This window comes from Adiantum capillus-veneris, chromosome 10 (assembly GCF_014529385.1).
Source record: "Adiantum capillus-veneris isolate H3 chromosome 10, ASM1452938v2, whole genome shotgun sequence".
Lineage (NCBI taxonomy): Eukaryota > Viridiplantae > Streptophyta > Polypodiopsida > Polypodiales > Pteridaceae > Adiantum > Adiantum capillus-veneris.
This window is the reverse complement of record NC_140940.1, coordinates 70,181,402-70,189,075: the sequence shown is the minus strand read 5'-3', so window position 1 is coordinate 70,189,075 and position 7,674 is coordinate 70,181,402. Positions and strand designations below refer to the sequence as shown.

Sequence of the window (7,674 nt, the reverse complement as noted above, 5' to 3'; positions counted from 1 at the left end):
CGGAGCACTCATCTTGAGGAAAGCGCAAACATTCATTCCGTTGCACCTAATAGGGAAGCAGAGCACAAAACTACAAAACAAAGGCCTCAAAGCAAGCAGTCACAAATTTAACTGATCAGTAGAGAAAAGCTAGCTTTTTTATGAGATGTAGCTATAGCAGAAAGAAAAAACTGATGTTCCAGGTATACAAGACACCATCAACCAGTTCGGTAGGATTAATGACACAATGCTGAAGACACTGCCACTACAGAAGCTTGCATCATAGTATATAGACAAACATCTGAAGCATAGAAACAATATGCAATTTACAGATCAACATTAATTGAAGAAAGAGTTTGTGGCAAAGCCTTGCTAACTTGAAACAAATTTGAAATCCGGCACTGGCTGGGAGGTGAGCGTAGATCTAAAGCCAATGTCTACCAAGTGAGGGGGGATACTAGGAAGCTAGAGAAGTTAGAATAGCAGCGGTGAAAATTTCACTTAAAGAAATCTGACAACCTTCACTGAGGATAGATCTAAACATTGTGTTCAAACAAGACGATTGCACAAGCTAACTACATTGTCAAATATAAGCAAAACTGACAAAAAAATCATTATACCAGACATAAATGGAAATGTAACATCGGAGAAATGGCAAAGAAGGCATGACGAAACAGCATTTCATAGAATAAGATAGAATAAAGAACGATAGAATGAGATCTTAAAGGCACTCACCTTGAAGGCAGTCGCAGTTTTCAGCCTCTTTGCGAAAAACATCAAGGACAGAATCAATGAGCTCCGTGCCTTCGGTGTAGTGATCCCTTGGCCCAGTTGTTGCCAACTCCGAACTCGCCAAAGACGAAGTTATCAGGGCGGAAGATCTGCCCATAGGGGCCTGTTTGAACACTATCCATAATACCTGGCTCCAGATCCATGAGCACGGTGCGAGGCACATAGCACCTGCAACTTGCCTCGTTGTAGTACACATTCACTCTCTCCAGCTGCACGTTAGCGTCGCCGCTGTATGACCCCATGGGATCAATGCCGTGCTCTATGCATACCACCTCCCAAAACTTGGCATCCATTTGGTTGCCTTTTGCACATGTTTGTGCATTCACAACTTCTATGACGAGGAGGTATCCACCTCATAAACTTAGTCCAAGCAATCAGCCAACTGAAGTCGCTCGGTTGCAATCCCCACATTGTAGAGCGACTCTTCGTCCCACTGCCTTGTTGGTCGCTATACGAATATTGTTCATCTGTTGCCCGGTGTCAAGTAATTCCATCTTAGCCAGCACCGGTTAATGATTAGGAACATGTGCATAATCACTCACCAATCAAAGCAACTCGAACGAAACACAGGCTGGTGCTCACCGGAGCCCGCCCTCTCGCAATGTGTTGCATGTATCACATTCGCCATCTCTTCCTTCCATGCCTTCTTGAGCGCCACCACTGCTTGTTTGCATCGCCCTGTCGTAGTGATCTGGTCTCTACTACCCTGGCTATTCTCATGTGCACTCATGTTGCGCTCCCACTCGGTGGACAGCTCGCTTTGTCGAGGGGGAACCCATCGGCCATCCATAGCATGTCCCAACATGCTGTTCCACTCATGCCGACATATCTCACCACATGTCTTAGTTGTTCACTTGCCCCCCGGCTCAGCCCGATATACCATGATTGTTGTACATCCCCGACCATTTGATCGTGTTCCTAGCTGCCCGGTATGGTATCGAGTACACTTTACCCGCCTCACATCCTCTTGTAATCCGTCTCGTTGAGGGGGAATCCAACGGCCATTTGAGGCCTACATTCGAATCAACCCCTGTTGATCCATTTCTTCCTTCGCAATTGCTACCTCAATGGCCCACTTATCCTGGATCATAGCCACCTCCTCAAAAAGCAAGGTTATCCCCTGCTCTTGCTGACAGAGCTCGTCCTCCAACATTGCTTTCTTTCCTTCAAGTTCCTTCCTTGTTCTCTTACTTTCCAACCCCATCGAATCTACATCCCTGTGGTAAATCTCCATAGTCCTCGAGCGAGTTTGAGTCAAAGCATGCATAGAATCTTGCACCGCATCCCAGTCATATTCCGATTCTTCTCTGCTCCATCCATCATAACGTTCAACTAAACGGTGCATCGCCCTTTCAAAGCATACGGATGCAACTTCCACATTGAACCAAGCCTTTAATGAGGCCATCTCCACAAGCTCTGATACCAAATGTTAGGATGCAAGTGCATACATAGCATAAGAGGGTGCAATACACTGAACACGGGCTCAACAAGAGCCCAAGAGCAAACTAGGGCCAAGTCTATAGTGGCCGGCAACACCCGTGGATCCAAAAACAATAATCAGGTAGCGAGTGAGGGACTGACTCTCATCGACTTGATAAGCCGAGAGCCCAAGAGAAAACTAGGGCCAGGTCTATAGTGGCCGGCAACACTCATGGATCCAAAAACAATAATCAGGTAGCGAGTGAGGGATTGACTCTCCTCGACTCGATAAGCCAACACGGCTTTACAATACAAATGATGGGGTGCAATACACTGAACACGGGCTCAACAAGAGCCCAAGAGCAAACTAGGGCCAGGTCTATAGTGGCCGGCAACACCCGTGGATCCAAAAACAATAATCAAGTAGCGAGTGAGGGACTGACTCTCCTCGACTCGATAAGCAGAGATCCCAAGAGCAAACTAGATCCAGGTCTATAGTGGATGGCAACACTCGCGGATCCAAAAACAATAATCAGGTAGCGAGTGAGGGATTGACTCTCCTCAACTCGATAAGCCAACACGGATTTACAATACAAATAATGGGGGTTCGGAGCACTGTGGCTCACCCTTCAACTGGCATACAAAACGTGGGCTCGAGACCCACTCAAGTGACCTACTGAGTTAAGAATGCAAACATGGGACTTAGAATGCAGAGTGTTAAGAATGCATACATGGGACTTAGACCTATGTAAGCTTTACAAAACTGCCTTGGGCAAGTTGATATTCAGAGGACTCCATGATACCCACACCTGGAAAACTTTGTCGACAATGCATTTTGTGTTAACTGATGCAACTATGTAGTAGAGGATAGCAAGGGAAATAATGCAAGTGAGAAACCTCCATTTCTGGACTAACTCTAGTGATTATTGGAGCTGAGCATTGGCTGCTGCTGCACTGCCGACCAGCGCCCCCTCTTTCACACACTCCCACACCCCCAAAATCATCTTCAAAAGTGCAAGGAATCATCAACATATTTATAATTATTTACCAGTTCACATTGACTGACATAATACAAACTCGTAAATAATAAAAACTCGTATCTTATGCAGGTGAGATGTGCTTTACTACTTCTTGCATATCATGAATTCTGGCTTCTAGTAAGCATACCTTAACTCTCTGAGAAAGAACTTCTGCTTCTTTATTTTGAGAAGACAACAGCTAGAACAATCATTATCTAAATAGAATCAAGACAAACATGGTGAAAAGACTTAGCTGCAATCTAAAAGCTCCGTTAGCCAGCCATTAACTTTCTTGCTGCTGCCATGCCAACATGCTCCTGATCAGTTTCTGAATGTATGCTCTGTTTAAAATGTTGCTTGAGCTCATGGATAGCAGTCAAAGATTGGTTAACTCGTCCGCCCTTCAAAACACACACACAATGCTCATACAAGTTTCTAGTAGAAAGTTTTGTTAGAAAGGAGGTCAAATGCTTGTTACCTTCCGTGCAAATGTGGCAAAATCCAAAAGCGATGTGGACGGTATCAAGCAATGTGTTAGGTGTCAGAAGAGCGCTCTCCAATTCCTCGAGGGAAAATTCAACCTTAATGTTCAACACTGATCGAAAGACTTGCAGTATCGGTATTAATTCAAAGTATGTTTGCATTTTACCATGTAACAGTGTTCCAATCTCTGGGACTTAGATTCAAGCCTCCCTTGCAAACACAGTGCAAGAGGGCACAAAAAGTGTGTGTGCGTGCGCGCCTGAAGTGATCACGAGAGAGAAAGAGATTTATGCAAACTGTTTAGGGTTGAGTATGTCATCCTCAATGTGTCTCCCGTTCATGTTCTCTCTCTCTCTCTCTCTCTCTCTCTCTCTCTCTCTCTCTCTCTCTCTCTCTCTCTCTCTCTCTCTCTCTCTCTCTCTCTCTCTCTGACTAGTACTTACATTGAAGAAGTCGATGATGGATGCGAGCTCCCACATGTTGCACAGGAAGTGGGGTGCGCTCCATAGAAGGGGCAGCAACAGCCAATTGAGAGGGTGTCCGCCCTGTGCAAGCCCTTGGGGTCTATGCGAACTCTGTCTCGCTGGTTGATGTTGCGATGAACCGCTTGCAGAGGATGGCAGGTCCGTCATCACACCTCGATTTGATGTTCCCATGTAAGGGAGAAAAGAGTTAGCCCAACTAGACGTGCCCACCCCCATGACAGAAAATTGATATACGCAGAGAAGAAGAGACGAGAAGACGACACCAACCCGAGAGAGAGAGAGAGAGAGTAGCAAAAGCAGCAGCAGCAGAAAGGGCTGATCTGGGGTGTGAAACAGGGAAAAATCGCTAAAGCTTCCCACTTCACAGGTACAAAATTTAATTGCGAGGGAAAAAGGAGAAACCCCGCCCCGAAAATGAGAAAAATAGTGTGAAACCCCAAAAAATAAACCTAATTTTTAAATATTTCCCCTTGCCAAATTCAAGGAAAGAAATTTTATATGTTTGAAAAAATGATTTTTCTCGAGCACTGGTAGGGCTGGATACTGGAGTCCAAGTATCTTTCTCTCTCTCGAAGGTGGTTCATCAACATGTGGGCACTATGACTGTATAATTTCGCTCAGGCCACATTGGCCGAATGAACCTGCAAAGGCCACATGGCCAATAGGCGACGACTCTCTCTCTCTCTCTCTCTCTCTCTCTCTCTCTCTCTCTCTTCCTTTTTGATTGACAATTAAGATCCGGTTTTGAGTGCTTAGCATGCAAAAAAGGGCAAATATTATGTCTAAAAATAATAAAGCAATTCATCTCGAGAGCCTACTTAACATTCAAATTCTAGTATTAATAGACAATCAAGTCTTCTTATGAAAAGCTACAAACTTTTTTGTCTGTCAAGAGATTTAATCGCACGACCATGGGTATTTTGGGAATTTTGGAAAAATCGAAGGGCATTTTGGGAATTTGTGACAAAATATTGGGGATGTTTTGGGAATTTTTGAAATGAGGTGCTTTGGGGCCATGTGTGTGCAGACAGTTGTGCGTGCAGCCCACCAAGATTTGAGGCCATCAACTTGGGGAGAGAGAGAGAGAGAGAGAGAGAGAGAGAGAGAGAGAGAGAGAGAGAGAGCAACCTTGTTACTCGTCTCGAGTCTCTGGACGGCGGACGACCCCTGTGCTGCCAGCGCTGCAGATACCACCCTGGATTGAGCCACCGAGGAAACAGTGCAGTCAAATAATCAAAGCAAAGGCGGCCTCTCTCTCTCTCTAGTTGTGTGCGTGTCTATGCTACCGATGACTACAGAGTGCATTGCCGGAGCAAGCTCCTGTTTGACGCGTGTCAGCGGGGGGGACCGGAATCCCTCCCCCTTTTATACTAGTATAGATGAGTGATGCAACTTAGCCATGGTGAATGTGAATGTGAAAGTATATGTATATGTATGTATGTACATATGTGTGTGTTCATGTGTAATAATTTATTTGTACAATGTGTATGTATGTGTGAAAGACATACATATGTGTTACACACACATACACATGGTGTGTATATGTACATTGTATGTATGTATATATATATATATATTACACACACACAATAGTATGCGATCGGCTGCTTGCACAGGATGGCAGGTCCGTCATCACACCTCCGTTCGATGTTCCCATTTAAGGGAGAAAAGAGTTATCCCAACTAAACGTGCCCACCCCCGCGACAGAAAATTGAGGACACCCACCATACGCAGAGAAGAAGAGACGAGAAGACGACAGCAACCCGAGAGAGAGAGAGAGAGAGAGAGAGAGAGAGAGAGAGAGAGAGAGAGAGAGAGAGAGAGAGAGTAGCAGAAGCAGCAGCAGCAGAAAGGGCTGATCTGGGGCGTGAAACAGGGAAAAATCGCTAAAGCTTCCCACTTCACAGGTACAAAATTTAATTGCGAGGGAAAAAGGAGAAACCCCACCCCGAAAAAGAGAAAAATAGTGTGAAACCCCAAAAAATAAACCTAACTTTTAAAAATTTCCTCTTGCCAAATTCAAGGAAAGAAATTTTATATGTTTGAAAAAATGATTTTTCCCGAGCATTGGCAGGGCTGGATACTGGAGTCCAAGTATCTCTCTCCCTCTTTCTCTCTCTCGAAGGTGGTTCATCAACATGTGGGCACTATGGTTGTATAATTTCGCTCAAGCCACATTGGCTGAATGAACCTGCAAAGGCCACATGGCCAATAGGCGACTCTCTCTCTCTCTCTCTCTCTCTCTCTCTCTCTCTCTCTCTCTCTCTCTCACACACACACTTTTTGATTGACAATTAAGATCCGGTTTTGAGTGCTTAGCATGCAAAAAAGGGCAAATATTATGTCTAAAAATAATAAAGCAATTCATCTCGAGAGCCTACTTAACATTCAAATTCTAGTATTAGTAGAGACAATCAAGTCTTCTTATGAAAAGCTACAAACTTTTTTGTCTGTCAAGAGATTTAATCGCACGAACATGGGTATTTTGGATAAATCGAAGGTCATTTTGGGAATTTGTGACTAAATATTGGGGATGTTTTGGGAATTTTTGAAATGAGGTGCTTTGGGGCCATGTGTGTGCAGACAATTGTGCGTGCAGCCCACCAAGATTTGAGGCCATCGACTTGGAGAGAGAGAGAGAGAGAGAGAGAGAGAGAGAGAGAGAGAGAGAGAGAGAGAGAAACCTTGTTACCCGTCTCGAGTCGTTGGACGGCGGACGACCCCTGTGCTGCCAGCTCTGCAGATACCACCTTGGACTGAGCCACCAAAGAAAACAGTGCAGTCAAATAATCAAAGCAAAGGCCGCTCTCTCTCTCTCTCTCTCTCTCTCTCTCTCTCTCTCTCTCTCTCTCTCTCTCTCTCTCTCTCTCTCTCTCTCTCTCTCTCTCTCTCTCTCTCTCTCTCTCTAGTTGTGTGCGTGCCTATGCGACCGATGACTACAGAGTGCACTGCCGGAGCAAGCTTCTGTTTGACGCGTGTCAGCGGGGGGGACCGGAATCCCTCCCCCTTTTATACTAGTATAGATGAGTGATGCAAGTTAGCCATGGTGAATGTGAATGTGAATGTATATGTATATGTATGTATGTACATATGTGTGGGTTCATGTGTAATACTTTATTTGTACGATGTGTATGTATGTGTGAAAGACATACATATGTGTTACACACACATACACATGGTGTGTATATGTACATTGTATGTATGTATATATTTATATTACACACACACAATAGTATGTGATACCCCCCCCCCCCCCCCCCCCCCCCCCCCCCCCCCCCCCCTCCCTCCTTGATGCCCCCTTCCTTATGTATACGATATGAGTATGAAATAATGAGGGGCTACCCCTATTGTATACACTTATGTACAAAATCCAAAACCCCCCCTCTTTGTACACTCACATGATAATGTACGGAAAAACATGGTGAGTCCCCCGGGAGTTGTGGAGGAAGTGCAGGTGGTTCCAGAGTGGACAAAGAATGTGCTGTCAAATTCAAGTG

The 7,674-nt window shown here is 44.9% G+C and overlaps 1 pseudogene across 1 annotated transcript; it reads right to left on the bottom strand.

Moving 5' to 3' along the window:
• Positions 1 to 691: 691 nt before the first annotated feature.
• Positions 692 to 4,141, bottom strand: LOC147449031 (uncharacterized; annotated as a pseudogene). The gene is made up of 4 exons (XR_015189393.1): positions 3,688 to 4,141; positions 1,788 to 3,610; positions 1,354 to 1,577; positions 692 to 1,123 (listed from the first exon to the last, which is right to left on the bottom strand). The product of XR_015189393.1 is annotated as an uncharacterized LOC147449031 (transcript).
• Between the last annotated feature and the right edge of the window lie 3,533 nt (positions 4,142 to 7,674).